The sequence below is a fragment of the Lithobates pipiens genome, unplaced genomic scaffold (genome assembly GCF_037356315.1).
Source record: "Lithobates pipiens isolate NorthernLeopardFrog02 unplaced genomic scaffold, aLitPip1_a1.2 Scaffold_16, whole genome shotgun sequence".
NCBI classification, from domain to species: domain Eukaryota; kingdom Metazoa; phylum Chordata; class Amphibia; order Anura; family Ranidae; genus Lithobates; species Lithobates pipiens.
This window is the reverse complement of record NW_027507748.1, coordinates 377,457,804-377,481,909: the sequence shown is the minus strand read 5'-3', so window position 1 is coordinate 377,481,909 and position 24,106 is coordinate 377,457,804.

Below are 24,106 nucleotides of genomic sequence, written 5' to 3'. Positions count from 1 at the left end.
GGGGACTCGCGGTCGTCTAATTTGCCTGATTTGTGCGTGGGAGAATGGGAGGGAATGTCCCCGGTCAGTGACCCCAAGCGGGCTGGACTGGTAAAGGATCGCCAAAGAGGTGGAAGCGGGGCCGACGGATGCTGCTTAACCCGACAGGAGGTAGGGGCGGACTTGGCCTGGGGGGCAGGGGTGGCCTCGTAAAAATGTGCTTACTTCATACCACAGCAGACAGCCGTGACACCCGCCGGCCGCCACTACTCTGTCTGAATTTTATATTTGCAGCAGGCTCACAGCGGAGCGACTGTGCGAGTATGCTTAGTGATATGACATGAGTCCAACCGAACCAATGCATTCACTGTCTTCTCTGTCAGGCGGAGTGCTCTTCGCCCAACAGGAGCTTCCTAGTCCCGCCCAGAGTGATGTCCTTCACAGACCGGGAGGCAGGAGACTGCTGCTGCAAAGACCTGCGAGGAGCCAGTGAAGTGCCGTGCAAAAGTGCAAGTACGTTTTCAGAGGCGAAAAACCTAACCTAAGGCAATGTTGTTTACAATGGTATTTTTAATATGCAGCATGGAGGGGGTTAATGTATTGCCACCGGTCACTGATGCATTAGTGATCAGTGGCAGTTAATTATCCCCTTTGTGCTGCATTAGTGACACCAGTGTCAGTGTTAATTAACCCTTATTTACTGCAGCATGAAAGGGTTCATAAACACTGATACTGGTATCACTAATGCCGCGTACACACGGTCAAACTGTATGACGTACTTAGTCTGGCGGAAAAGTACGCCAGACTGTCCGTCGGAATTTCCGAACGGGCTACTTGCCCACACACGGCACTTTTTGAGCGGACTAATACGGCGTACTAAGTCCGCCGTACTATCCGCCCTACTTTTGAAATGAACGGACTCGCCCACACACGCGGAGGAAAGTCCGCTCATTTCGAGCGCGTCACCAGGTAGGCGGGGCCCGCGAAGGAGACGTCGCTGGCCCCGCCGCCTGGTATGGACTTAAAGGGGAACCCCAACGCCGAAAAAAATCGGCGTGGGGGTCCCCCCAAAGTCCACAGCAGACCCTTGTCTGAGTACGCTACCCGGCCGGCCAGGAAAGGGGGGCAAGCGAGCGAGCGCCCCCCCTCCTGAGCCATGGTCACATGGGTTGATGTCACATGGGGACTATGACATCGTAAGGGGGCGGGGTCACCATGTGACACCAACCCATGTGACATAAAGCCATGTGACACCGCCCCTTGTCCCTATATAAGTGGCCGCGCAGCACGGCCCTGGCATTGTGGCCGGAGAGAGCGTCGAGTCAACATCTCCTGGAGAAGAAGGAGAAGGAGAAGAAGAAGAAGAGCGGAAGGCGGCGGCGGCGACAGAAGATCGGGCCACCGCCTGTAAAAGAGCTATAAGAAGGCACGGTGGCCCGGCAGAAGAACCGAAGAGGGGGACAAGACCCCCGCAGTCGGGAGAAGAGGCCGGCGGCGAGGAAGAAAGCCGGACTCCTCCGCTAGCAAAAGAGCTACAAGAAGATAGCGGAGGAGTCCGGCGAGAAGACCCCCGAAGACGGAAGACCCCCGGAGCTGTGCAATAAAGTATTTTATCTCGTGTGTTGTGTTTTTTTTTGTACTTTTATTTTACAGGTGAATGGGTAGGGGTATATTGTACCCCATACTCATTCACATAGGGTGGGGGGCCGGTATCCGGGGGTCCCCTTATTAAAGGGGGCTCCCGGATTCCGATAAGCCCCCCGCCCGCAGACCCCGACAACCAACGGCCAGGGTTGTCGGGAAGAGGCCCTTGTCCTCATCGCTCGCCCCCCTTTCCTGGCCGGCCGGGTAGCGTGCTCGGACAAGGGTCTGCTGTGGACTTTGGGGCGACCCCCACGCCGATTTTTTTCGGCGTTGGGGTTCCCCTTTAAGTCCATACCAGGCGGCGGGGCCAGCGACGTCTCCTTTGCGGGCCCCGCCTACCTGGATACCCGTTCGAAATGAGCGGACTTTTCTCCGGGCAGGAGAAGTCCGCTCATTTCAAAAGTACGGCGGACTTGCATACACACGGCCGGATTGTCCGCCGAAATGCGAGTACGACGAACAGAATTTCGAAAAAACCGAAATTCTTAGTACGCCGGACTGCACGCTGAAAAAGTCCGCTGAAGCCCACACACGAGCGGACTGTCCGCTGAAATGTGTTTCGGCGGACTAAGTACGCCATACAGTCCGCCCGTGTGTACGCGGCATAATGCAGTACAAAGGGGTTCATTAACTGCTACTGGTCACTAATGCATCAGTGACCAGTGGTGTATTCGATACTGCCCACCTCCCATACACTCCGCACCCCTCTCATGTACATACTTCCCACCGCCATACATTCCACACCCCTGTCATGTACATACCACCCACCACCATACTCTCCGCACCCCTCTCATGTACATACCATCCACCGCCATGCGCTCCGCACCCCTCTCACTGTTAGGATTAAGTTTGCCTGCTGGTGGCACTATCCTGCTCTGGGCTGTTTGCTGCAGTTCCAGGGTCCACCAGCAGGTGTCACCCAGGAGCCAGCAGGCTGGTGAAATCAAGCTAATTAATGTTCAGCTGCCTGGGGGGCTACTTAAGGCTCCTCCTTCCTTCCCCTGGTGTGTCACAATTCTGGTACCTTCCTTGCTGTGCCTAGCTTGATCCAGTCTGTACCGCGCTGCCTTGTTCCTGCATTGCTTCTGTTCGAGTACCCTGTTTAGAGCCCCCTTCCTTGCAACCTTGCATTCCCTGTACCCTTGTCCTTTAGATGGTTTTTGTATATAGTTAGGTTCCTTTGTTATCTGTCTTTTGGGGTTTGTTTATGTTCACATTTACTGTGTGCTGTGTTTTCTGTGTTAATGGTTTGCTGTGTTTCACTATAAATAAATATCACTTTTATATATATATCCTTTGTTTGGTTTCAGTTCCCTTGTGTAGCTACGTGTCTGGTCTCCCTAGCCGCTGATCCTGACACTCACGTACATACCGCCCACCTCCATAGGTTCCGCACCCCTCTCACATACATACCACCTACCTCCATATGCTCCGCACCCCTCTCACATACATACCACCTACCTCCGTACGCTCCACACCCCTCTCACGTACATACCACCCACCTCCACACGCTCCACACCCCTCTCACGTACATACCACCTACCTCTATACGCTCCGCACCCCTCTCACGTACATACCACCTACCTCCATACGCTCTGCACCCCTCTCACGTAATACCACCCACCTCCATACGCTCCGCACCCCTCTCACGTACATACCACCCACCTCAATACGCTCTGCACCCCTCTCGCGTACATACCACCCACCGCCATACGCTCCACACTCCTCTTACATACATACCATACTCTCTGCACCCCTCTCACATACATACCACCCACCTCCATATGCTCTGTACCCCTCTCGCATACATACCACCCACCTCCATAAGCTCCGCACCCCTCTCACGTACATAATACCCATCGCCATATGCTCTGCACCCCTCTCATGTACATACCACCCACCTCAATACACTCCGCTGACTGGGGAAACGCATTCCCCAGTTCCTTTCTCTGTAACCTCAGCTGCACTGCAGATGAATGAACAGGAGACAGAGGCCCCTGTTAATTCATAAACTAAAGCATAGTAAACACAGTTTACTGTGCTTCAGTTATGAATAAACACAGTAAGTGATCAGTAGCGATCACTCACTGTGTTCTTTTTGTAAAGATAGGGGCTAGTAAATTAGATTTACCAGACCCTTTTTCCCACCTTCATCCTGAATATCCCCCCCCAGCAGTCAGCTGGGGGGGGGGGGGAAGCACTGAATTATTTTTCCCATTATGGCCGTGAGTGGGGCCTCATGTCCAAGTTTTGCCTAAGGCCTCACAAAGCCTAGGGCCGCCTCTGTGACACCACTACACCAGTTACAGTGTCCCCGATTACGGCCACACCATTTACTGTGTCCCTAACCCCCGCCACACCGGTTACTGAGTTCCTGATCACCGCCACACTGGTTTCTCGGTCCCTGATCACAGCCATCCCAATTACAGTGTCCCTGATCATCGCCACATCAGTTAGTTTCCCTGATCACCACCACACCAGTGCAGTGTTGCCTCTGCCTGACACCTATACTGAGCCTATTCTGTTTATTGACTGTGTTTTCACCTGCTGCCTGGAGCAATTCTTTGCCTGTTTGCTAACCATGTCTCTGCCTGCAGCCTGAACTGACTCATCTGCACATCCCACTGACTTCATTTCTATAAGACACCAAGCCAAAGGGCATGACTTTTCTGGGGGGCAACCATGTACCAGTAGGCTAGGCTTACCTAACTTATAGGAACTGGGACTGCTATAGGTGATGCTACACTAAGCTATATTCTCTGTCCTCTCGTACATAGGTAATCGTTACTGTACAATTGGTTTTGACATAATTGGTTGATTTGTGTGATACACAAAATACAATATCCAATACATAATCAGTTCACACAGTAAGAAAGTCTCACATTAGCAGAATTTGTTTTGTGGTGTAATTCTAAGTATGTCCATGCTGCGTGCGAGAAATATCTTGTTAAATTGACAACTTTGTGTACAAAAAAATGTATTTTCATTTTCTTTCTGCATTTTTCAAAAACTAAAATGAAGTCTTCAAAAGGCTCAAAATGCCACTTAAAAAATACCTTGGGGTATTTGCTTTCCAAAATGTCATAATATTGTGGGTGTTTCTACTGTCCAGGTACTTCAGAGTCTCCAAAATGTGATAGGTAGTCAGGGAATTAGATGTGTAATTAAAGGGGTTGTAAAGGTAAGTGTTTTTCACCCCATTCTCGGCTGTTGATTGGATAGATTGATAGCAGCGCAGCCATTGGCTCCCGCTGCTGTCAATCAAATCCAATGACGCGGCTGGGAGAGTGCTTCTTCCAGGGGGTTATCTGATGAGGGAAGGAGCCGAGAGAGCTGCTGAGGGACCTCAGAAGACCAGGATCGAGGCCGTACAGTGGAGGTAAGTATGACATGTTTGTTATTATAAAAAAAAATACCTTTAGTGTCACTTTAATGCTCCTAGAACATCTGAAGGTGCTCCTTGGATTTTGAGTCGCTTTATATGGCTAGACTGCAAAAAAAGTCTCACACATGTGGTATATTCAATATTCAAATGGTGTGCCGTGCTCCAAATAACAAAATGTGATCTGATTCCCTTATCTGTTACACATAAATCCTAAAATAATAGCTATTAAGTGATTAAGTCCACAATTAGTACTTTAAAAAAACAAATATTACCACATTATATCCGTGACCAAATAGTGCTTCCATATCATAAGTTATATCTCAATTCAGTTTACACAATCTAACCATTAATGCTAATATGCTGATCATACACCAACTATTGGCACTTCTTTCTTTACATATATGGTACATCAACTACCAATACCGGAGAGATACAAGGCAGCAGTGGGAGGAGAAACAGACATCTGATATATTAGTAATTAAGGACTATAAGGTTGTTTATTTTTTTTACCCCAAACGGATTTTATTGGTACAAAAATACACAAATGACAATCACAGAATCAACATAACATACATGTTCGTGCAGCATACAAAGAAAAGCACTTTTCACTTAGCAATGTCATGTACCTCTATTGGTATAGATAATCTCCTATACTAACAGCATACCAAATAAAAAAAAAATAGTATGGTCCATTCGGGCCACAGCCCCTATGCAACCTGGCCTGCCCTTACCACGTCAGTTGTTATTTCACTAAAACTCTATATTCCCCGGTAGATAATATAAGGTTGTTTATTGACCAAACTTTGGTGTGAGGTCACACAATCCCAGGTGAGCACACACCAAATGGGGGATCACAAGGGTGTGTGTTAACACATGCATGAAGTAGTAAGAGAGCACTTTGGGATGTTTAAGAAATATAACACCTGTTAAAGCACTTTCTATGTTTGGACTGCACATCCATCATAGTAGAAATTTTCAGTAATACAGCACCTTGTGGAAGCACTTTATATTTGGACTGCATATTGTCACACTGTGTCCAGGATTTGATCTGGAACCTGGGGTTCTGTGGTCAGTTCCCGACTGCCTGAGCCACTGGGGAACATCCATCTGTGTAGAACCCTTGTTATGCCCTGCTCCTTGATCTTGGACCCTGGCCAATACCTGGTATCCCCGTGGACTGCTGGCTTGGTTTGCTGACTTCACTCTCTCTATTAACTGTGAGTTGCTTATTTGTTGCTATTGTGGTCCCATATTTCTGGCTGCAGGATCTCAACCGCCCTTCCAGCTAATACTGGGATGAGAAGACTACCGGTTAGGAAACCAGAGGGATGTTTAGAGTCCCCTGGTAGACCTGACACATATTATAGAGAACAATCTGTTTACATATACGAGTTTGTTGTTATGCACTCTTTGTATAGAAAATATTGCACACTTATTATATAGTATTTATAATCAATTAATTAAGAATCAGATAAAGGTCGATGTATGATCAACTATCAGCATATATGGTTGGATTGTGTAAATTTAATTGAGCTATAACTTATGGTATAGAACCACTAATTTGGCACGGATATCATTTCGTAATATTTATTTTTAAATTACTAATTGTGGACTTAAATCACTTAATAGCTATTATTTTAGGATTTATGCATAACAGATTAGGGAATAGGATCACATTTTGCTATTTGGAGCGTGGCACACTATTTGAATATATCTGTTCCACACATAAATATGGGAATGTGTTAAGTGCTATCTGCTTAGAGACATTACATACAAGTATTGGTTGCTTGCAAGAGTTTTAACAAATAAATATGTGGTATCCCGGGAGGGATGAGTAGCAGAATGTGTTTTGAGGTGTAATGCCGTGTACACACAAGTGGAATGCGGCTTTTCATCATATAATCCGATCGTGTGTAAGCCTCATCTGACTTTTTTTTTTTTATTCTGACGAACTTAGAAATAGAGCATGTTCTAAATATTTCCAATGGAACCAATTACTATGGAATTCGGTCTGTATGCTGTTCCGACGGACAAAAAACATTGCATGCTCTGAAGCAAGTACAAGATGGAAGCTATTGGCTACTGGCTATTGAACTTCCTTTTTCTAGTCCCGTCGTACGTGTTGTACATCACCGCGTTCTTGGCGATCGGACTTTGGTGTGATCGTGTGTACGCAAGACAGTTTCAGCGGAATTCCATCGGAACTCCATTGGAAAAAACGTCATAGTTTATTCCGACTGGAAAACCGGTCATGTGTGCAGGGTATAAATCTAAGTATGCCTATGATGTGTGCATAAAGTATATTACTAATTGACGACTTTGTGCAGTGTTCCTTGGATTTTGAGCCCTTCTGTGTGGTCAGGCTGTGAAAGTCTGACACAAGTGGTATTCCCCTATTTGGCAGGCTTATCAGAATATGTTTGGGGGTGTAATTCTAGGTATGCCTATGCTGTCTGTGAGAAATACTTTGTTAAAAGGGCAACATTTTTGTTTTCGTTTCTTAATTTTCCAAAAAAAGTGACAAAAATGACAACTTCAAAAAACTCACCATGCCTCCTGCTAAATACCTTGGATTGTCTACTTGCCAAAAAGGGGGAATCTGGGGGAAATTTGTATTGTCCTGGCTATTTAGGGCCTCTAGAATTGAGATAGTACATCAGGACTGATCAATTTGTAAATATTAATGCCATAATTTGCAGACTCATACACACAATCAGACTTTCCGACAGGTAATTTTGAATGTCAGGCTGTTGGAGGAAAATTCAACCGTGTGTATACATCATCGGACAATTGTTGTTGGACTTTCCGCCAACAAATGTTGGCTAGCATGTTTTCAAATTTTCCACCAACAAATGTGTATTGTCGGATTTTCTGATTGTGGGTACACAAGTCCGATGGACAAAAGTCCAAAGTACAAACACGCATGCTCAGAAGCAAGGACGAGCCGGAAGCACTCTGTCTTGTAAAACTAGCATTCCTAATGGTAGTATCTCATTTGTGACGCGGCAAATTATGAAATCTCTGAATGCAGCGTATTCTCTTCTGCCCCATACACAAGATTGGACTTTCCAATAACAAAACCGTGGATTTTTGTTTGAAGGGTGTTTTGCTCCAACTTGTCTTGCATACACACGGTCACACAAATATTGGCCAACAATTACGAACGTAGTGGCGTACAAGACACATGACGGCCGATAAAAAGGAAGTTCAATAGCCAGTGTGCTACCCTTTGGGCTCCTTCTGCTAATCAAGTGTTTATCTCGTGTTAGTAAAAGTTTTGTGAGTGACGATTCGCACTTTTCAGCCTCGTGCTTTTCAGTTCATTTCTGCTTTTCAGGTTTTGCTTGTCGGTTCGTATCTGTTCTTCAGTGTGTGCTTGTCAGTTCATTTCTGTCTTTTAGTGCGTTCTATTTATAGTTCACTTCTGATTTTCAGTGTGTGCTTGTCTGGTCATTTCTGATTTTTAGCTCGTTCTTGTCAGGTCCTTTCTGATTTTCAGTACGTTCTGTCAGTTCGTTCTGAGCTGCTGTTCATTTATTAGCCATGTTGCGGTTACGTACTCATCCTAGAGTCCGTGCTGTTGTTGGGCTTGATGTAAGAGTTATTGCTTTGACCCAAATCTAGTACATGACCAGGGGGGAGGTGTTCTTGGACCAAGAATTGGTTGCTTAATCGTGACCAATTTTGTCATATGCCTTTGTTGCGGGAGCTTCAGGAGAATAATCCTGATGATTTCAGGAATTATCTGCAGATGACGGACCCCATCTTTTACCGTCTCTTGTCTTTGCTGACCCCTTATATTACGAAGTAGGACACCTGCATGCGGCAAGCCATCTCTCCCGATCAAAGGTTCATCACCACTTTGCGGTACTTGGCGACGGGGAGAAGTCTCCAGGACCTCACGTTCACAACTGGGACCTCCTCCTCAGGCTCTGGGAATCATTATTCAAGAGACCTGTTCTACCATAATTCAGGTCCTGCAGAATGATTATATTAAGTTAAGTTTTATCCTTTAACATCACATTCTATGTATTTAATGTTTGCTAATGTATTGTATTTATTTCATCATTCCATAATTATCAGGGAAGTAATTTGGATCAAGCTCACCATCTCCCTACACAAATATGCACACAAATTCGCCATGGATCGGCACTCCGGCACACGCACATTCGTGGCCCTACTGAGCGGTGCGCGCGAGTGCGCACAAGCACACACATAACGTGAATTCCCTGACCAGCCTATAAAAGGATCCTTAGCACACAGACAAGTTGCTGGTTTGTCTCAGCTCACCTGTGTTCCTCTGCTTCCTGTTCCTGTTTACCACTTCCTCTTGTGACCCGGATTGCCTGAAGACTACACTGATTCCCTCCTGACCTGACCCCTGGCTTGTTTAATGGACTTCCTGCTCTTAGCCTTGCTGGCTCCTGGACTGGTTAGTTGTGTTTGACCCTCGGCCTGTTTCTGCACTTTTCTTACCTGCTTTACAGACTTGCTTGCTACTTACCTTCTGATCCGGTCCATCCTGCACGAGCTCTCTTCCAGACCTTCACACAAGTCAGGTATCCCGCTGGAGGCTTGTGCCTCTTGTTGCTCCAGGGGTGGTGTGGGCTGAGTCGCAACAGCCACCGCTCTCTGCATCTTGGCCTCGGTGAGTACCTCTTTACTGATAATAATTTCCATGATTGTAATGTGCTGTGAATGTCCTTTCTGTCCTCATGCATGCTGTAAGCTTTTACTACTCCTTTTTTGTCCTTCATGCATATTTGCCTTCACTAACCTCCCCAGCATGCTATCCTGGGCTCATACACACCTAGCCTAGTCACTTAACATTGTATTTTGTCAGCTCCATTGTAGTGCTTACCCTAAACACTCTTTAAAATGTGTAAAAATGTTATTGTTTTCCTTAAATTCAGGCAGAGTGCAAGAAGCTTTTTTTGGGGGGGGTGGGCCCAAATTCATTTGGAACCTTCCCTCCCCCCAACCGCTAAGTCAACCAATACCAATACTCTATCTGCTGACTTTGCCAAATCCATGCTCACTATACCTACCTCCTTGTGTGTTCATATTTATGGATGAATTCACCAGAGCATGTAGTCCAAATGCCTGCCTGAATACTTTCAAATGGTATTGTTTAAAGTTTTGTTCTCTTATTATCTTGATAGGTAATTGCAGAATGAAAAACTGTGCTTCAATTTGGGCAGTGTGTATTCATATTTTTGGATTATGACACTTCTTACCGGTCCAATGGGCTGCCAATAGTGTAAGTAAGGAGGGGCTGGTCAAAGTAACACACATTATTTATGCATTCAGCTCTCAATGAAGTGGAGAGGGTTACCTGTCCAAAACATCTCCCCCCGCCTTAAAATTTTTACAATGGGCCATCAGAGGGGGTGAGGAATCTAATAAGTGAACCTTTATACTTTTGTCTTTAAATACTCATTTCAATAAATGTTATACTTATGTTGGCAAAGAATGTTGTTATGTGCAAAAGTACAATTTTTTTTTCTTGTTTGACTCCACAGTTTCCTTACAACCCACAGGAATGGCAGACTGTGGCCTCCCAATTCCACGGCCAGTGGGACTTTCACAATTGTGGTGCTGCGATCGATGGGAGGCACGTCCAGATCGTCCCGCATATGTCTGATGGAGGAGTGATCGCTCAGACGGAATTTTACCAGCGTCTCCAAAATGCCACCTTGGGGTTGCCACCTCCAGAGAATAATGTTGCGATCCTCAAGTTAGTTTTTGTGGCAGATGAGGCCTTTGCTCTGGGGGAACATCTGATGAGGCCGTTCCCCATGAGGACCCTGACCCCAGAGCAGAAAGTTTTTAATTACCGGCTGGCCCGTGCCAGAAGAGTGGTTGAGAATGCCTTTGGCATAATGGCCAGCCGGTTCCGGCTTGTCCTTACGGCTATCGATATGGCCGAATACAAACTCACATTGTCTTGAGCTGCTGCATTCTTCACAATTATCTTTGGAAGAATGCAGCCAACTATCTGGCCTCAGTTGCGACTGAGGCAGACTTTTCACCAGAACAATGACGGAACTTGAAAGTGGCTGTCCTGGCTTGCCCCCAAAGCACCCACGAAGTATGGCAAAACAACGTTGAATACTTTGTGGGTAGAGGAGCAGTTGATTTACAATCAAATCTTGAATCAGTGTAATTTTTTTGGAAAAACTAAACTCGTCTTTCATTTGAATTACTGCTTGTGTTTCTTATCTGTCTCCTAGGTTCTAAAATGGCCTTTTATTTTTGCCCATTTTCTTCAATAGTTCAAATGTAACTTATTTGATACATGAGGTGACAATCTCTTCTTCAGCTAACTATTATGTTGTGCTGTGGGTCCGCTACACACACACACAATGTTATTGTTGTTAATGTATGTAATGCATTAATGATAAAAATAATCATCCTTTTCAACTCCATGAATTAATTGCTTGGAGTCCCCAAAATGGCCTGATTTTGCCAAATTTTACAGCACAGTGGGGGTTATTTACTGAAGGCAAATCCGCTTTGCGCTACAAGTGCACTGCAAGTGTACTTGAAAGTGCACTTGTAGTACAAAGTGTATTTTCCTTTAGTAAATAACCCCCATTGCCACTGTAACTACACCAACTTAAAAAATAAACTGGTATTGAGCATTGAAAGAAGAAGCCACACATTGTTGAGTATAAAACATTTTACTCCAAGCACATTCACGTGTGCGTTATAAATGGTTTTTGAACAAACGAACATCTTGGTGTATAACATGTATGTTTGACATTAATTTTGCCTTTTTTTGGGCTAAACAGGCATGTTTAAAAACATAATATACACATCCTCAACTCGGGAACTTACAAAGTTCAACTTTGCTAAAGTGAAGGCCATATGAGACATTAGTATGTCAAAAGTGTGTTGATTTTGCCTTCATCAGATGAGGTGATCTCACCTCTCTAAAAGCCAAATTTTGAAGATGCACACAAATTGGGACTTACAATTTGGATTTCCCTCATGATCCCATGCCTAAAATTTGTGTATTTTCCCTACATCTATTTTGCAAAAAGCCACAAAACACACAGTGTGTCAACATGAGCTATCTGCCATCATGAGATATCAATGTATGCGTTTTGTGGGTGCAACCCCTTCCTCCAAACTAAGGAAGGGGTTGCACCCCCGAAACATGTCCATTGATCCCCCATGATGGGAGCTAGCACATGTTGACTCACTTTCAGAAAGGACAATCCACTTTGCCCTACAAGTGCACTTGCACTTGCATTTTGATAATAAGCCCGTGTGTGTCAACATTTGCTAGCTCCCATCATGGGAGATCAATGGACGTGTTTCGGGGGGGCAACCCCTGCTCTCTCCCACTGCCCCAAAAGAAAAGAGGCGGGGACTACACTATAAAGAAGCATAACATGTGGGTGATGTACGTACGACCTGTGAGTGGAGAACAGAGGATCGTAAGCACCGATCATTCAAACAAAGGTACAATTGTAACTTGGGGCATCAGTGGTTAGTGGCCTATACTGCTTATAGATTGAGGCCTATATTGGGCTAATATTAGGAGAGTTCAGCCTGACATTAGGGTTTGTCTTGTGTTGTATTTTGCAGATAAAATAGTTGACAAATTCACAGCCCCTGATTTCCTGCCCAACTTTATAGACAAATACAGGAAGCTGCCATGTCTCTGTCAAGTCCAATGCAGGGACTATTCTAACAAGCTAAAGAGGAAGGCAGCACTGGAGAAACTGTTGGAATTAGTGAAGCCTGTGTATCCCACAGCAGACATCACCTATTTAAAGCCCAAAATTGGTAGCCTGAGGAGCAATTATAATAGGGAGCGCATGAAGGTCCAGGACTCCCTGAGATCTGGAGCAGCAGCAGATGACGTATACATCCCCAGGCTGTGGTACTGCGACAGCCTGTGTTTTTTGTCTGACCAGACGGAACCCAGGCCATCACTATCAACACTTCCACATCAGCTGAGGCTCCTGAGGTCCAACCTGGGCCTTCCACCCAGGAAGAAGATGTGGAGGAGCCCAGCTTGACCCAGGTATAGCATTGTTGAATATATTTCTTGTCAAAAATTGAATACTTTTACCTAGATGTTGTTGATCACAAATTTCTGATTTAACAAGTGGTTTACATATCAAAAGACAGTAGTAGTCAAAAATGATTGGGCAAGAATAAAAAATGCTGGGATCAGAATGATAGTCTTTTCTATTTGTTAACATTCAATTTGCAACAGTCATGAGCTCAAAATTGTGTGTGGTTAATGACCAAAAAACTAAAACTATGTACCATTTTCATACACAGGAAAGTCTCAGCCAGGAGGAGGCCATGACAAGCAGCCTGACTGAATCCCAGGTTCCTCCCCTTAACCCTCCAACCAAAAGGACCAGGAAGTCAGGGAACCTGGAGGAGTCCGTGTCTGCTTTCCTAAAACAGGCTACTGTGGCAATTACTACGACCCCTGGTGGCCACGAGGCATTTGGAGGCATCACTGCCAATAAATTAGAACACATGGAGGAGGCCCAACGCACTATATGTGAAGAGATTATTCTGAAGGCCCTAAACAAGGGGACGAGGGGTGAACTCACACCTAAAACACACCTCTGTGAGTTAGACTATGCTCCTCCACCAACACCACAGCCACCCCACCTACCACAGCAGCATGGAAGAAAGCGTGGTAGGAAGTGTTGAGAGGGATGGCCTGGGTTTGGTGTGGTCTGGCAAAAAACGCAGGTTGTTGTAAGACCACAGCCTCGGGATATAAATGTCATCTGCTGCTGCTCCCGATCTCTCGGAGTCCCGCACCGTATTGTGCTCCCTATTAAATGGACTCCTCAGGATACCAATTTTGACATTCAAATAATTGATGTCTGCCCTGGGGTACAAAGGCTTCACCAATTTCAACAGTTTCTCCATTGTTGCCTTCCTCTTTATTTTGTTATGATCTTGTGCTCTCTATTAAATTATACATTTTTTAAGGGATAAATACTTGGCTATGTGTTAGACATAAAAAAGGACAGTTTGTTTGTGAGTAGGCAGATACATTTCAAAAATGCAATGTCAAATTAACCACTTCAATACAGGGCACTTATACACCTTCCTGCCCAGACCAATTTTTAGCTTTCAGTGCTGTTCCACTTTGAATGACAATTGCGCGGTCATGCTACACTGTACCCAAACATTTTTTGTTATCATTTTGTTCCCACAAATAGAGCTTTCTTTTGGTGGTATTTGATCACCTCTGGGATTTTTATTTTCTGCTAAACAAATAAAAAAGCCCGAAAATTTAGAAAAAAATATGTTTTTTTTATTTCAGTTACAAAACTTTGTAAATAAGTAAGTTTTCTCCTTCACTGATGGGCACCGATGGGGCTGCACTTACGGGCACTGATAAAGCAGCACTGATGGCACTGATAAGGTGGCACCAATGAAGTGACACTGATGAGGTGGCATTTATTGGCACTGATATGCGGCACTGATGGGCACTGATAGGTGGCACTGATAGGGGGCACTGATATGAGACACAGATGGGCACTGATAGGTGGCACAAATAGGCACTGATAGGCAGCATGGATTGGCATGGAAAGGTGGCATGGATGGGCATGGATAGGCGGCATGGATGGGTATGGATAGGTGGCACGGATGAGCATGGATAGGTGGCATGGATGGGCACTGATAGGTGGCATGGAAGGGCACTGATAGGTGGCACGGATGGGCACTGATAGGTGGCATTGTAGTGTAAAGTATTGTATTGATGGATGCCAATCAGTGCCAAACAATGCATGCCAATCAGTGATGCCATTGTGGGCACTGATTGGCATCTATTGTGGGCACTGATTGGCATCCATTGTGGGCACTGGCTGGCATCCCTGGTGGTCTAGGGTGGCATACCTGGTGCTGGGCATCCCTGGTGGTCTGGTGGCATCCCTGGTGGTCCAGTGTGGGCATCCTCGGGGGGACTGCACTGATAATCGATCAGCACAGACCCCCCTGTCAGAGGTGCAGTCGATCAGCTCTCCTCTACTCGCGTCTAACAGATACGAGTGAGAAAAAGCTGATCATCAGCTCTTCCTATTTACACTGTGATCAACCATGATTGGACATGGTAAAAAGTCTCAGATTGCCGCGATGCGTGCCCCCAGGGGCACGCAGCAGCTTAATATCCTGAGGACGTCCCTGAGGATGGGAGCTAGCACATGTTGACACACTGGGTCTTATTTCAAAAAGACAAAACCACTTTGCACTACAAGTGCAATGCAAGTGAAATAAGCCCCAGTGTATCAACATGTGCTAGCTCCCATCATTGATATCCCATGATGGGAGGTAGCACATGTTGACACACTGTGTGTTTTGGGGCTTTAGCAAAATAGATGTAGGGAAAAGACACACATTTTAGGCATGGGATCATGAGGGAAATCCAAATTGTGAGTCCCAATATGTGTGCATCTTCAAAATTTGGCTTTTAGAGGGGTGAGATCACCCCATCTGATGAAGGCAAGATCAACACAGTTTTGACATACTCATGTCTCATATGGCCTTCACTTTAGCAAAGTCAAACTTTGTAAGTTCCTGAGTTGGGGATGTGTATATTATGTTTTTAAACATGTCTGTTTAGCCCAAAAAAGGGCAAAATTTATGTCAAATATACATGTTATACACCAAGATGTTGGTTTGTTCAAAAACCATTTATAACGCACATGTGAATGTGCTTGGAGTAAATGTTTTTGTTTAAACAATGCGTGGCTTCTTATTTCAATGCTCAATACCAGTGTATTTGTTAGGTTGGTGTAGTTACAGTGACAATGTGCTGTAAACTGTGCCAAAATCAGGCCAGTTTAGGGACTCCAAGCAATTAATTCAAGGAGTTGAAAAGGATGAATATTTTTCTCATGAATGCATTACATACATTAACAACAATAACATTGTGTGTGTGTAGCAGACCCATAGCACAACATAATAGTCAGCTGAAGAAGAGATTGTCACCTCATGTATCAAATAGGTTATGTTTGCACCTTTGAAGAAAATTCCCAAAATTAAAAGGCCATTTGAGAACCTAGGAGACAGATAAGAAGCACAAACAGTAATTCAAATGAAATATGAGTTTAGCTTTCAAAAAAAAGTTTTATTGGACATCCGCCACATTTTGCTGTAAAGCAATTGCCCCTGTACCCACAAAGTAATCAACATATTTTTGTGTGACTTTGTGGGCACTTTAACTGACTGTATGCCAGCACGGCCACAGTCTCCAAACTGTTTCTGATGAAAATTTGGCCTCGTTGAAAACTGAGGCCAGACAGCTGGCTGCATTCTTCCTTAAAAAGTTGTGTAGAATGCAGCAGCACAACACCACATGGTTCAATTTATATTCTGTTAGGTTCATGGCCGTTAGGAAGAGACGGAACCGGCTTGCCATTATGCCAAAGGCATTCTCCACCACTCTTCTGGCATGAGACAGCCGGTAATTGAAAACCCTCTGCTCTGGGTTCATGTTCCTCATGGGAAATGGCCTCATGAGATGTTCCCCCAGAGCAAAGGCCTCATCCACTACAAAAACAAAGTTGAGGCCCTCCGCATTCTCCTCAGGAGGTGGCAACCGCAAGGTGCCATTTTGTAGCCACCGATAGAACTCTGTCTGGGCTATCACTCCTCCGTCAGAGTTTATGTCATTCTTCCCAACATCCAGGTAGATAAACTCGTAATTGACCAACACCACCGTCAACGTGACAATACTACAAAAGCCCTTGTAGTTGTAGTAATAAGAGTCAGAGTTGGGTGGTGGGACAATCTTCACATGCTTCCCATCAAAAGCACCACCACAATTGGGAAAATCCCACTGGTGGTGAAACTGGGAAGCCACAGTTTGCCATTCCTGTGGGTTTGAAGGAAACTGTGGAGTCAAGAAAAAAATTATCAGTACTTTTGCACATAACATTGCAAGCAGATTAGACACAAACATTCTTGGCCAACATGAGTATAACATTTATTGACATGAGTATTTAAAGACAAAAGTATAAGGTCAACTTATCCGCTTCCTCACCCCCTCTGGTGGCCCATTGGAAAAATTTAATGGGGGGGGTGGGTAGATGTTTTGGACAGGTAACCCTCTCCAATTCATTGAGAGCTGAATGCATAAATGTGTGTTACTTTGACCAGCCTCTCCTTACTTACACTATTGGCAGCCCACTGGACAGGTAAGAAGTGTCATAATACAAAAATATGTATACACACTGTCCAAATGTAAGCACATTTTTACATTATTTTATTACTTATTGAGTATTGGTATCGGCTGACTTAGCGGTTGGAGGGGAGGGAGGGTTCCAAAAGAGTTTGGGCCCTTAAAAAGTAGCCTCTTGCACTCTGCCTGAATTTAAGGACAATAACAATATTTGTACATATTTTAGGGGGTGTTTAGGGTAAGCACTAAAATGTAGCTGACAAAATACATTGTTAAGTTACTGGGCTAGGTGTGTATGGGCCCAGGATAGCATGATAGTGAAGGCAAATATGCATGAAGGACAAAAAAGGAGCATTAAAAGCTTACAGAAGACATGATGACAAAGAGGACTGTCATGACCACTCGGGCACTCCGGTCGTATCCAAGAGACTCACCCGTAGAGATCCGTCGTGGAGATCTCGTCGTTTCCCGTTGACGCGCGCTAAAGCCAGCGAACGCGTTCGCGTCAACACGAACGCACGCGCACACGCACGCAGGTCACGAACGGGTGCACGTCTACGCGCGAGGGCGCGCTGACCCGTCGTACGTCCGTTTGGCGCCCTAAGGCCTTCTTAAGTCACAGGCTCCCTTCCATCCGTGCTGTCCGGTCTACAGCGTGTCCGTGATCCGTGCTATTTGTATCTGAACCTGTTATCTGATTCCTGACATCCGGCTTGTTCCTTGACTCTGATCGACTGCTGCCTGCCTACGACCTTTGCTTGTTTTGACCACGTCTCTGCCTCTTCCCTTTGTACCGTGCTGACCATCTCCTGCTGACCCGGCCTGTATCTGACTACCGCTGTTCCTGCTACCCATCTGAGTTCCTGTGTTACGGGTCATCTGCTCACCAGCCAGTTTCTGCACTTGTGCCTACCGGCTACAGTCTAGTTCCATCCGCTGTTCCAGCCTGCTGTCTGTGCCCAGCTGATCATCTGGACCTATACCACCTGCCAGGCACTTGTGCCCTCTGAACTGTTGAATACCTGTTCCCACCTCCAGGGGTTCAATAGCCAGGGGATACGAGGGGCCGCTCCCTGCATTCCAGGCTCGACCACCAGGTACGTGACAGTACCGGACAGCCATGTCCGAGCCTGCGCAGGGAGCCTCCCCCATGGACGAGCTCTGCCATCATCTGGCCGGCCTTACTCAAGCAGTCAAGAGTTTGCAGGAGGGCTACGGAAGACTGGAAGAACAAGTCCAGGCACTATCTGCTTCAGCACCAGCCGCCCCAGGGGCCCATGCTTCGCCCTCAGTAGTTATGTTGCCACCGGAACCCAGGGTGCCAACCCCGGAACGATTCACGGGAGTCCGAAGCAAGTTTAGGGCCTTCCGCAATTCCTGCGAGCTGTATTTTGCCTTGCAACCCCGGACCTTCTCCCTTGAAGCAACGAAGGTGGGATTCATCATCTCCTTGTTGACAGATGAACCTCAGACCTGGGCACACCGTCTGTTAGAGCGTAAAGACCTTGCTCTAGACTCTGTGGATACCTTCTTTCAGGCAATGTCCAAGCTCTATGAGGATCCCCAACTGGCTGCCACCGCAGAAGCAGCCCTACGTGCCCTGCAGCAGGGTCGTAGACCAGTGGAGGACTATGTCTCTGAATTCCGGCGTTGGAGTGCGGACACGGAATGGAACAACGCGGCTCTGCGTTTTCAGTTCCGCCTGGGCCTTTCCGAGGCCTTGAAAGACGAGTTGGCCCATGTAGGCATCCCCGAGACATTAGAAGCGCTAATAGACACCTCCATCCAGATCAACAGGCGCTTGAGAGAACGCCGCCAGGAACGCTCTTCCACGGCTACCCGTCCAATCTGGATGCTACCACGGGTGCCTAGTCACCCTACTCCCCCTGCTCCACCTGCATCCACGTCGGACACCTCAGAGCCTATGCAGCTGGGGCTCCTGCGCCCGTCTCTGACACCAGAAGAACGTCAACGTCGCCGGGCCAATAACCTTTGCCTGTATTGCGGAGAGCCAGGACATTTTGTTCGTGCCTGCCCAGCCAAGTTACGTAAGTGCCTTCTTGTTCCTCCTGTTCCTTCCTCTGTGCTGCCTGATAACACTTCTCATCTGGCCGTTCCCGTCCTTTTGCAGCTCCCAGGAAGGACTATCCAAACCCACGCGGTTATTGATTCCGGGGCTTGCAGTGGCTTTGTCGACTCATCCTTCGCCCGAAGAAATAGGATTCCCCTCAGACCAAGGGAGAAGGGGCTCTCTGTATACCTGGCTGACGGATCTACCCTGGGCTCAGGACCAGTGACTTTGGAGACTAGTCCTTTACCTGCTGTCATTGCCGGTACTCATCAAGAACTTCTGTGCCTGGATGTTATTCAGTCCCCGCTGTTTCCAATCATCCTTGGCATGCCCTGGTTGAGGGCACACAACCCACGGATTGATTGGACCACCGGAACCATCGAGTTCCCCTCGGACTACTGCCACCGGCATTGCTGCCAGAATCCTGACGGGGACTCCTCGGTTCTTCTCTGTTCTGAATCTGATGATGATACCCGACTAGCGGTACCCAAGGAATACCACGCCTTCTTAGATGTTTTCAGCAAAAAGGGTGCAGAGACCCTTCCTCCTCATAGGCCATATGACTGCCCAATAGAACTACTCCCGGGGGCAGAAATCCCCTTCGGTAGAATTTTCCCTCTTTCTGAGTCTGAGCTGAGTGCCCTGAAATCATACCTAGATGACAGTTTGGAGAAGGGGTTTATTCGGCCTTCCACCTCCCCGGCAGGCGCTGGCATCTTCTTTGTTGAAAAGAAGGATCACTCACTACGCCCTTGTGTGGACTATCGGGCCCTGAATAAGATTACCATCAAAAATCGATATCCCCTGCCATTGGTACCTGAACTCTTCCAAAGACTAGGATCTGCTAGGTTCTTCTCGAAGTTAGATCTTCGGGGTGCCTATAACCTTGTACGCATCAGGAAGGGTGACGAATGGAAGACCGCCTTCCGTACCCGCTTTGGGCATTACGAATATTTGGTGATGCCTTTTGGACTATGCAATGCCCCGGCCACCTTCCAACATTTTGTTAATGATATTTTTAGGGACTATCTAGATTTGTTTGTAATAATTTACTTGGATGATATTTTAATTTTCTCCTCCACTCTAGCCATTCATCGGGAACACGTGAAGAAGGTACTGACCCGTCTCCGCTTCCACGGTTTGTATGCCAAACCAGACAAATGTACCTTTGAACAGCAGAGCATTCAGTTCCTTGGCTTGGTCATCTCGGTAAGAGGAGTAGAGATGGACCCACAGAAGATCGCAGCCATCCAAGATTGGCCTGCTCCTTCAGATAGAAAGGGAGTCCAGCGATTCGTGGGCTTTGCTAATTTTTACCGCAAATTCATAAAAGATTTTTCTGCTATCATCGCTCCCATCACTGAGCTGACCAGACAGAACCGAAGGTTCCAGTGGACTCCCGAAGCACAAAAGGCCTTCCAGTCTCTGAAGGACCTATTCGTCTCCGCATCGATCTTGAAGCATCCCGATCCTGCTCTACCGTATACCCTTGAGGTGGACGCCTCGGAAATAGCAGTAGGAGCAATACTTTCCCAAAGGCAGGGACCCAAGTCCTTACTCCATCCAGTCGCCTACTTCTCCCGCAAGTTATCAGAGGCTGAAAGAAACTATGACGTTGGAGACCGTGAGCTTTTAGCCATCAAGTCCGCCCTTGAAGAGTGGCGTTATTTACTAGAAGGGGCTACTCATCCAATCTTGATCTATACAGATCATAAAAACCTGGAGTACCTGAAGTCAGCCAAGAGACTTAAGCCTCGTCAGGCCAGGTGGGCACTCTTCTTTTCCCGATTTGTATTCCACATAACGTACCGTCCTGGATCCAAGAACACCAAGCCGGACGCTTTGTCTCGTATGTTCAGTCAGCCGGAGAACTTACCATCTTCCGACACCATTCTCTCGGCTGGGAACTTCCTTCTTCTCCAGGGAGACGTGATCTCTCAGCTTAAGCAGGCGTCCATAGGCGCCATCCCTCCATCTGGCATTCCGTTATCCTCCAGTGATGGCCTTCTTTGGCATGAGAGCAGGATTTTCGTCCCCCAGGCAGCCCGAACTCCGGTTCTGGCCTCCTGTCATGACCATCCCTTGGCTGGCCACTTTGGATCATTCAAGACCCTGGAACTACTCAGACGCACCTTCTGGTGGCCACGGATGAAAGATGACTGTAAAAATTACGTACAAGCCTGCACCACTTGCATCCGAAGTAAGGGCAACAAATTAAAAGCCTGGGGTCTTCTGAAACCACTACCCGTCCCCGACAGACCATGGAGAATGATCTCCATGGACTTCATCGTTGAACTCCCCCCTTCAGAAAACCATTCCACGATCTTCGTTGTGGTTGACCGACTCACCAAGATGGCGCACTTCTTGCCCATGAAGGGCACCCCTTCAGCCGCGGAGACAGCTAACACTTTTATAAAAGAAATTGTGAGGCTTCACGGCATTCCTGCCAACATCACGTCCGACAGGGGGGTGCAGTTCACCTCAAGATTTTGGAGGGCGCTCGGCGAAGCATTGAAAATTGACCTTCGCCTATCCTCAGCCTACCACCCGCAGACCAACGGCCAGACCGAAAGAACAAACCAAACATTGGAACAATATCTTCGCTGCTTTTCGTCCTTCTCCCAAGACGACTGGGCTTCTCTGTTACCAATGGCGGAGTTTGCATACAATAATACTGTTCATTCGGCCACCAAGCAATCCCCGTTCTACGCAAACTTTGGTTTTCACCCGTTGTTCCTGTCTGGCGACCTTCCTGAGTGTTCTGTGCCAGCGGCTCAGAGGAACCTGAATTTCTTTGAAGAGAATAACAAGCTCCTACAGGAAACCCTGGCCAGGTCACAGGAGCATAATAAAGACGTATTTGACCGTAAGAGAAGAGGGGAGCTGGACCTTAAGGTTGGGGATCGGGTCTGGCTGTCTACCCTGAACCTTAAACTCTCCTGCCCTTCTAAGAAGCTGGGCCCAAAATTCATAGGTCCTTTTCCAATTAAGAGGAAACTCAACGATGTGGCGTTTGAACTCAAACTCCCGGAATCCTTCCGAATCCACCCAGTTTTTCATGTCTCACTCCTCAAACCCACCGTCACGGACCCCTTCACCGACAGAATCTCCAACCCTCCGGAACCCGTACTGATCAATGGGGAAATGGAGTTCGAGGTAGAGGCTATTCTGGACTGTAGGAAGAGGCAGAACCAGACTCAATTCTTAGTCAAATGGAAAGGGTATGGACCTGAGGAGAACTCCTGGGAGCCGGAGACCAATATCCACGCCAAAAGACTCATCCGCGCCTTCAAGAAATCCTATCCGAATAAGTTGGCTCGATTAGGCATCCGGAGGCTGCCCCTTGGGGGGGGCAATGTCATGACCACTCGGGCACTCCGGTCGTATCCAAGAGACTCACCCGTAGAGATCCGTCGTGGAGATCTCGTCGTTTCCCGTTGACGCGCGCTAAAGCCAGCGAACGCGTTCGCGTCAACACGAACGCACGCGCACACGCACGCAGGTCACGAACGGGTGCACGTCTACGCGCGAGGGCGCGCTGACCCGTCGTACGTCCGTTTGGCGCCCTAAGGCCTTCTTAAGTCACAGGCTCCCTTCCATCCGTGCTGTCCGGTCTACAGCGTGTCCGTGATCCGTGCTATTTGTATCTGAACCTGTTATCTGATTCCTGACATCCGGCTTGTTCCTTGACTCTGATCGACTGCTGCCTGCCTACGACCTTTGCTTGTTTTGACCACGTCTCTGCCTCTTCCCTTTGTACCGTGCTGACCATCTCCTGCTGACCCGGCCTGTATCTGACTACCGCTGTTCCTGCTACCCATCTGAGTTCCTGTGTTACGGGTCATCTGCTCACCAGCCAGTTTCTGCACTTGTGCCTACCGGCTACAGTCTAGTTCCATCCGCTGTTCCAGCCTGCTGTCTGTGCCCAGCTGATCATCTGGACCTATACCACCTGCCAGGCACTTGTGCCCTCTGAACTGTTGAATACCTGTTCCCACCTCCAGGGGTTCAATAGCCAGGGGATACGAGGGGCCGCTCCCTGCATTCCAGGCTCGACCACCAGGTACGTGACAAGGACTTTCACAACATATTACAATAATGGTAATTATGGAATGAAGAAATTAATCCAATACATTAGCAAACATTAAATACATTGATTGTGATGTTAAAGGCTAAAACTTACCCGAATATAGTCCTTCTGCAGGACTTGAATGGTGGCAGAACAGGTCTCTGGAATAATGATTCCCAGAGCCTGGGGGAGATCCCAGTCGTGACCTGGAGGTCCTGGAGACTTCTCCCCATTGCTAAGTACCACAAGCTGGCAACAAGCCTTTGCTCAGGAGTGATGGCTTGCATGCATGTGTCCTGCTTACTAATATAGGGGGACAACAAAGCCAATAAACGGTGAAAGCAGGGGTCCATCATCTGGAGATAATTCCTGAAATCATCAGGTTTATTCTCCTGGAGCTCCCACAGCAGAGGGATATGAGAGAATTGATCACGATTAAGCAACCGATTCTTGGTCCAAGAACTCCTCCTCCCCCCATTCCTGGACTGGACTTGGGTCAAAGCAATAACTCCAAGCCCAACAATAGCATGATCTCTCCGACTAGAACGACACATGGCTAGTATACGAACAGCTGTTCAGAACGAACCAACAGAGCACACCGGAAATCAGAAAGGACCTGACAAGCACAACCTGACAATCAGAAACGACCTGACAAGCATGCACTGAAAATCAGAATCAAACTACAAAGAACGCACTGAAACCCAGAAACGAACTGACAAGCACACACTGAAAAACAGATATGAACAGACAAGCAGAACCTGAAAAGCAGAAACGAACTGAAAAACA